This window comes from Myotis yumanensis, unplaced genomic scaffold, assembly GCF_028538775.1.
Source record: "Myotis yumanensis isolate MYYU_CA2020_CCGP unplaced genomic scaffold, mMyoYum1.0.hap1 SCAF_16, whole genome shotgun sequence".
In the NCBI taxonomy this organism is placed as follows: Eukaryota; Metazoa; Chordata; class Mammalia; order Chiroptera; family Vespertilionidae; genus Myotis; species Myotis yumanensis.
In genome coordinates, this window is record NW_027223767.1 from 52,244,757 (window position 1) to 52,253,233 (window position 8,477).

Genomic DNA, 8,477 nt, shown 5'->3' on the forward strand with positions numbered 1-8,477 from the left:
GTGCCTTTCCTAAAAAGCAAACAGTGAGGATCGACCGGCCCCCCGCACAGCACCCAACGGGTTCCAGAAGGCACGGGCCTGGCCAGAGGTTTGGATCTTTGCCCATCTGATCACAGGAAGCGGTTTTCTGATGATCTGTTCACTTGAACAGGGTGTCCTGCGTGTGTTAGACACGAGTCCGTGCTGGGACCTGCTGGCTGCTGTGCCTGCCTGTGCTGCTGCTGGGGCGCTGGCGTGTTGTTGATCTGTGAGAACTCTTTACATAGCGAAGACCTTGACCCTCTGCTGCGGCGGCTGCAGCTGTCGCCCTAATCGTTGTTTGCCCGTTAAGTTTATTATCTATTTGAGGGACTTAAACTTCCATGAGGTCAAACTGGTGGTAACTTTCCCGAGGCTTCTTTTTCACTTTATCTCACCCTTCCCAAACCAAAGATCCGTCACCCTTGGCTTCCATGTTGTCATCCCACTTTTCAATGAATACTTCTGGTATTTCAAAAGCCCTAATTCAAAGCGAACCTGGAAAGGCCTCCGTGGTAACTTGAGTCTGACCAGCAAGAGGAAGGCGGCCCGGAGGCGGGGAGGCCAGGGGAGGGGTGAGGGTGGTGGATGAGGATGAGGAAATGAGGAATGAGGAGGGCCTGCACCTGGCACGGCACCCCCACTTCTGATACCCCACCTCCCTGACTCACTCCCTCCCCCACTTCCCCCCCCCCCGCCCCCCGTGGCTGCTACAGCTGCAGGCACCTCGCCTTTCCCCGCCCCTCTGCAGACATGCCTGCCTCCACGGAGGGGGCGGGTGTGGGGGAGGAGGGGGGAGGGCCCTGTCCTTGAAGGTCAAGACCAGGAAGCTTGCCAGGCAGGCCCGTGTGGCTCAGTGGTTGAGCATCGACCTATGAACCAGGAGGTCACAGTTCAATTCCCAGTTAGGGCACATCCCCAGTAGGGGGCGTGCAGGAGGCAGCCGATCCATGATTTTCTCTCATCATTGATGTTTCTCTCTCTCTTTCCCTCTTTGAAACCAATAAAAATAAATTAAAAAGAAAAGACCAGGAAGCTTGCACCCAAAAAGGCCAACGAGGCTGGACTCCCGAGGATGGACAGTGGGAAGTGGGCAGGGAGCTGGAGGTGGGCGAGGGCGCCGGAGGGCAGCTGCCAGGCGGTGCGGCCCAGCAAAGCCTGCAGCCTGATGGGAGGTCTCCCTGAATCCACCTTGGGGGCTCTCGCTCGCCCCCAGCAGAGCGGTTTCCGACCTCAGGGACCAGGGATCCTAAGGGTCGGCAGGAGCAAGGATACCCCCCCCCCCCCCACACACACACCCGATAGACCGGAGAGCTGTGCGCCCAGGCACCGAACTCAGAGCAACTTCAACAGCAGGCACCTCCCCGGCTGGGTCTTCCTTCTCCGCACACAGGAGCAGGGTAGGGGGACGGGCACGTCTCGCACAACCTTTAAAGCCGCCGGCTACGACCTTAAGACACACAATCAGCAAACGCTCCAGAGGGGCCGGGACGCCCGCAGCCAGCAAGCCGACCTGCCGCCTCCACCTCTCGCCACAGAATCAACTGAAATCAAAACAGCAGCTGGAGGCTCAAAGCGCTTTGTAACATGTAACAGCCCCCTCCCCCGGGAGTGACAGCCATGACCGCTCACTCGCCTCCAACGTGTTTGCCTAATGATTTTAAATGTATATAGTATATGTACTTTTTAAATGTATTTTTATTGACTTCAGAGAGGAAGGGAGAGGGGGAGAGATAGAAACGTCAATGAGAGGGAATCATGGATCGGCTGCCTCCTGCACGCCCCACACCGGGGACAGAGCCCGCAACCCGGGCCCGTGCCCTGACCGGGAATCGATTCTGTACCCACTGAGCCACACCAGCCAGGGAAAATGGCTGTGCCGTCCCAGCATCGCTGATTTCAGATCGTAAGTGCCTGAGTCCAAGGCACCTCTCTCTCTCTCTCTCTCTCTCTCTCTCTCTCTCTCTCTCTCTCTCTCTCTCTTTCTCTCTCTCTCCAGCCCCCAAGCCTGTCTGTACATTGGAGCTGCCTGAGTGTGAAGGGAAGGGCTTCAAAAATCACCCCCAGAACGAGCCGCCTCTGGAAGCTCCCTTGTGATGCGCCCCCAGAACGCCACCTGCAGTCAAGACAGAGGCCTGTCTCTGTTGGCGGGAAGGACAATGCCAGCCGCGCTGGCACGGACGAGGGGCACAGGCGGGGTGTGCAAACCCACGAAAGCAGGTGATGGTTTAAAAGGTATAGAGCTCCGTGCTTGAGCGTCCGCCTATGAACCAGGAGGTCACGGTTCGATTCCCGGTCGGGGCACAGGCCCAGGTTTCGGGCTCTGTCCCCGGTGGGGGGCGTGCAGGAGGCAGCCAATCAGTGATTCCCTCTCATCATGGACGTTTCTCTCTCTCCCTCTCCCTTCCTCTCTGAAGTCAATAAACACATATACCGTTTAATGGCATAAAGGGACAGTGCCCTGCAGGTTCAGAGCCACGGAGGGCAGTGACGTCCACCCTGAGCCCTGGGCAGGGCAGACCCCACAGTAGGCGGTTGTGCAACAGCAAGGAGGGAGCAGCTGGGCCTCCTCTCGGAACACACTCACACACACCCGCACGCACACACACGCATACCCGCACATACACGCACACACACGTGCGCACACATGTACATACCGGCACACACACACACATACCCGCACACACGCGCGCGCACACACACCCGCACACACACGCGCGCGCGCACACGCACACACATACCCGCACACACGCGCACACACACACATACCCGCACACACGCGCGCGCGCACACACACATACCCGCACACACGCGCGCACACACACACACCCGCACACACACGCGCGCGCACACACACACATACCCGCACACACGCGCACACACACACCCGCACACACACGCGCGCGCGCACACGCACACACATACCCGCACACACGCGCGCACACACACATACCCGCACACACGCGCGCGCGCGCACACGCACACACATACCCGCACACACGCACGCGCGCGCACACGCACACACATACCCGCACACACGCGCACACACACACATACCCGCACACACACATACCCGCACACACGCGCGCGCGCGCACACGCACACACCCGCACACACGCGCGCGCGCACACGCACACACATACCCGCACACACGCGCGCGCACACGCGCACACACACACATATCCGCACACACGCGCGGGTGCGCACACGGACCGGAAGCACTCTCTCTACAGACTCCCCACCGGGAGACCCTCTCCGCTCAGCTGCGCCTCCGAGGAGGACCCCGAGAAGCACGGGTTCTCCGCCACGTGCTGAGCCTGTGGGCCCGGGGGAGGCCCCGACATCCGCTACCCAAGCCCGGCCCCAAGGCTTGGCGTTGACACGGAGGAGAGAACCCCCTGGACGGGACACGGCCTCGAAAAGCCAGAGGAACGGCCGCTAGGAAAGCGCGCCCCCGAGAACCGCCGGCTCCGTGGCCGCGGCCAGGGGCACGTCCCTCCCCGCGCACCGGGTCCTGCGGCCGCCGCCAGCTCAGCGCGGACTCAGCACGAGGTCACACCTCCGGGTCTGGGGCCGGAGGGCCGCCCGGGGCCCCTGCGCGAGGTGGGGGCGCCCGTCCACAGGAAGCTCCCTCGGGGGGCCTGGGTCAGCCTGCTCTCCTGCCCTCGACCGGCTGGCAGGCTCCCCCACCCTGGCCTGTCACTCCTGCCCCGTCCCCTCCGCGCCTCTCCAGCTCCAGCTCCAGCTCAGTGCGCGAACCTCAGTTCCATCCGCAACTGTAACCCTCCGCCATGTAACCCGCCCAGCCCGGTCCCCGGGGAGCGCGTGGGCGTGACCGTGGCCGTGTGCGCGTGGCCGTGGCGTGGGCAGCGTGGCCGTGGCCGTGGGGCCGTGGCGTGGGCAGCGTGGCCGTGGCGTGGTCGTGGCGTGGGCAGCGTGGGCCCACTGTCACTCGGGGAGGTTTCCGTTCTCCCCGCCCCTGAGCATGTGGTGAGGCCCCGCCCGGGACCAGGAGGGCCCAGCCTGGCCCACGACCGACCGACCAACCGACCAACGGACCGTGGGAGCAGCCGCGGGGCTGGAGAGCTCCTGGCTCCCCACGCAGCTGGTCCTGGCGGCCCTCGGCCCGGCCGGTTTCCTGTCCTGGAAGAAGGAGCCCATAAGCTCCCAGCAGGAAACAGACAGGCGCTGAGGCCAAGGTCTCTTCCGGAGCCTTCCCAGGGGGAGCGGAGCCAGGGCAGCCCCGGCCGCGGGAGCCCCGGCTTCTCCTCTGGGCCGCGCCCTGCCTTGGCCGCCGGGTCAGGAGCTGAGTCGGGAGCTGGGACGCCGGGGTCAGAGCACAGACGTGGTCCCGGCCCCGCGTGGAGCCGGCAGCTCCCACCCACACGAGGGACGCCGCCCACCCATCCCGCCGGCTGCCGGCTGCGGTGGGAGGTGGGGAGGCAATGCGGGGGGCGGGGGGGCCACTGGACACTCGGGGGACTATGGTGGGAAGCCCACAGGTGACATTCCCCTGGCCTGTCCGTCAGGCATGTGGCCAGCAGAAACTGGTTCGTCTGCTTTGCCCTCCAAGGCCAATCAACAAAGCGGATAAGGTGATGCCACGTTAAACACGAGCCCGGGACACGCAAACAGGCCCGTCCCTCCCACAGCACCTGCTGCCAACGCAGCCCGGGAGGCCCAGCGCCCTCTCGCTTCCCCGGACCAGGCGCGGGCACCGTGGTCTCTGGCCACTATTGCCCGACCACTGAATTCAGGGTCACAAAGTGTGGAAAAGTGTGCAAGCTCGGGCACACCCAGGTCATGTGCCTCACCGTGGCCCATCCAGGCAGAGCTCAGCGAAGACCAGCCGCGCCTCCGCGTCTGCAGCCGGGCGGCCCATCAGATCTCGCTCCCACCCTCCATGCACTGTGTCATTTTTTAAAAATTGGTTTTAAAGAGAGGAAGGGAGGCTGGACGGTGTGGCTCGGTGGTTGAGCGTCCACCTATGAACCAGGAGGTCACGGTTCGCTTCCTGGTCAGGGCACAGGCCGAGGTTGTGGGCTCGCTCCCCAGTGGGGGGCGTGAAGGAGGCAGCAGATCAATGATTCCCTCTCATCATGGATGTTTCTATCTCTCTCTCTCCCTTCCTCTCTGAAATAAACAAAAATATATTTTTAAAAAAATAAAGAGAGGAAGGGAGAGAGGGAGAGGGAGAGGGAGAGGGGGAGGGGGAGAGAGAGAGAGAGAGAGAGAGGGAGAGAAACATCGATTGCTTGCCTCCTGACGTGCCCTGACTGGGGATGGAACCCAAAACCTGGGTATACGCCCTGACCGGAAGTTAAAGCCGCCACCTTTGGTTACAGCACGATGGTCCAACCGGCCAAGCCATGCCCACCAGGGACCATACATCCCTTTAGACACCTGGGCGGCCTCACCACCTGAGGCTCGAAGCGAAGGCACAACGTATCAGGTGGGGGGTGGGAGGTGTCTTCCTGCTTGTTCCCTCGCGCTGTCCCTTCCACTCGGCTTCTGCGGTCAGACCCTTAAGTCGGCCTCCGGCGGCCGCTCCTCTCCTCTCACGGTGACTACAGAGGCCGCGCGTCGCACCAGATGTCAGCTACCAGGCAGCTCACCGGGTGGGTGTGTTAGAGATGCAAGACCACGTGACCAAAGGTCGCTCAGGTGGCCGAGAGCATAAAAAACCCACCACTGGCCCGGCTGGCGTGGCTCAGGGGTTGAGCGTCAACCTAGGAACCAGGAGGTCACAGTTCCATCCCCGGTCAGGGCACAGGCCCGGTTGTCGGCTCGATCCCCAGTGTGGGGCGTGCAGGAGGCAGCCGGTCCATGATTCTCTCATGATGGATGCTTCTATCTCCCTCTCCCTTCCTCTCGGAAATCACTGATACATATGGGGAGAGATTTCCTGCACATTTCCCTGGGTTTGGGGGGGGGGGGGCGGAGGAGGGGAGTGCAGACTACGAATGCAGTAAGTCCCCACGAAACATACAGCTAGGTTCTGCGACTTTAAGAGAAATGGCCTGTAACGAAACTCATTTTACCAGAGGCTACTGATTTAAACAAGAGTTAAGTTCCCACAGTGTCTAATCAGTGTTACAATGAAGCCACGGGAATGCAGCAAGGTTGCTGCTGGGGACCCGCGGTACCGGGAACAATGAGAACCAATAGAGCCGCCTCCGCTGCCAGCCTCCCGCCTCACCCTCCCGCCTCCCCGGGAACCGAGCACTAATCTCACAGAAGAGGGTTCGGGCTGGTGAACAAGATCTGGGTCTCTCAGTGGGGGTTGGGCAGACGAGGTGAAATCTGGGTTGAAGATTTGTGTTGCCAGGCAACCTGGTTGCCCCCTTCCTGGAACAGCCAGCAGGGACCCCCCCCCCCCGCCCCAAGTTACAAAGATGAGTGTAAATAACCCTAAATGGTGAGTTCCACCCGAGGGACTGCGGTACAAAGCATTAAATAGCAAAACCAACATGTTTCTGCCCATCTAGTTACCAGTGAGAAATCCAAGAAATGGCCATTCATCATCATCATCATCATCATCATCATCATAATAATAATAGCAACAAGCCCTTAGCACCCGCCAGGTGCTAGATAACCCTTGCAATAGGCCTCTGAGGCAGGTGGTATCATCCACTTCACAGACAGAGGAACGAAGGCCCAAGGAATTGTCAGCTCCGTGCACCGGGGCTGGTGCTGACCCCGGCAGTCTGCTTTGGGGGCCGCGCTCGTAACCACAGCGAGCACTCCCAGACCCCGGCAGAGGCCAGCGCGGGTGTGGGCTGGTTGTGCGAACCCCAGGCTGTCTCTCCAGTGAACAGCCCCTAAGGGTGACATAGGATTGGTGCCCAGTCCCTTGCATTCTAATGAACCACCTGGCAGAGTGAACCACGCTGTCTTGTCTGAGCAAGGGGCCAGGGAGGGCGAACGCGTGAATGATGGGGGCCAGTTACAAGAGGGGAGGCGCCGTGGGTTTTTGGAGCTGGAGCCTCCCGCACCCAAGGCCCCGGGTCCGGTCACTCCTAGCTGCATGAGCTTGGGAAGCCTCAGTGTCCCCGTCTGTGAAGTGGGCACAGTCCCCGCCCTGCATTTACGGGCTGGTTCTGTGGGTTAAGTGAACTCATGCATGGATACCAGAAGCTATCTACACAACCACCTCATGGCCGGAGGATTTACCGATTCCACCCGCGAGATCTTCCTTTCGCCATATTCTGAGGCCCTGCTTATGATAACACCCAGCAGCCAAGAGGTGCTGCCTACCCAGCTGGTAATGAACTTCGGCTGCTGTGAAGAGGCATCCCGCCGGCGATACCTTTCCTTTGCAAAAGCTGTCCTGGTGTGACACTCGCCAAGCCACGACATGTGGATGCTTCTAATGGGGGAATTCTAAGACGAACACAGATTTTTAAAACTTCTCCACTCAGCGGATGGCAAGCTTGGAAGGGAACTGCCGACTGGCCTCTGGTCGGACTTGGATAGCGTGGCTGTGGATGGCCACACAGGACAATGCATGCCTCAGTGGGGGTGGGGGGTAGGGGGGGCGTAAAGAAAGGTGCCCAGGGCAGGTCTCGGCCCCAGACCCCTCCCCCTGCAGACGCAGGAGGCAGCCGAACAAGCCTGGTGTCCCATGTGCGGCAGTCTAGTTGGGGTTCTGTTCTACTTCCCAAGTAGATTGCGGGAGCCCCAGGATTTCAAGATCCAAGGCTCCTGGCGAGGTTCCGGGTTATATTTAGCAAATCGCCTCTTTTTCTCTTTCTCCTTTTTTCTAGTCTTTTTCTGTCTTTCTTTTTTAAAGTAAAGGACAGGGGGGCAGAGCGAGCGCCTAAAGGAAGTGAGTTTCCTGACACGCGGTTCTGGGCCAGACCTCCCACCGGGCCCCAGGAATGCTCGGGCGCCGGTGGGGCACAGCACACTTTAGGGGGGTCTGTGTGGGCGAAGAGCGGCCCCTACAACTTCTCATTCTCGTGCTCGGACCAGCCGGCCAGACAAAGACCGCAAGTTCTCCGGGCCAAGGCTGCAGACAGATGGGGACCGAGTCTCCCCGAATTAGGCCCGGGGCGCCCCGACCGCCTCAGAGGGGGTCCCCAGAACGCTCCCCGCGTGGTCCGGAGCGCCTGCGCGCCGCCCGGGCCCCGCACCTATCGAGTCTGCGGCCAGACCCTAGTCACTCCCGGGCCGCGGCTGCAGGCCCACGCGCCCCGCGCGCCCGCCCTGCGCCTGCCGAGGGGGCGCCGCCGGGTCCCCCGCGGGCCCTTCAAACCCGCCCCCGCAGCCCCAGGCCGGGCCCCGATACCCACCCGGGTCCCACAGCGGGGGCCGGATCCGTGCGGGCTCCGGGAGCCGCCGCCGCCGCCGCCGCCACCGCCGCTGCCAGTGAGGCGCGGCGGGGCGGGGACGCGCGACCAGGCCCGGCCCCCGGCCCGCCCTCGGCCCAACCCGGTCCCCGCCTTCGGCCCAACCCG

The 8,477-nt window shown here is 61.9% G+C and overlaps 1 protein-coding gene across 1 annotated transcript in view; it reads right to left on the minus strand.

The window, feature by feature from the left end:
• Positions 1-8,383, minus strand: part of TBC1D16 (TBC1 domain family member 16) — a 51,437-nt gene extending 43,054 nt beyond the window's left edge. The window contains exon 1 of the mRNA XM_070393797.1: positions 8,313-8,383. The gene's annotated coding sequence lies outside the window, so the exon portion shown is untranslated. The remainder of the gene's footprint in view (positions 1-8,312) is intronic.
• Between the last annotated feature and the right edge of the window lie 94 nt (positions 8,384-8,477).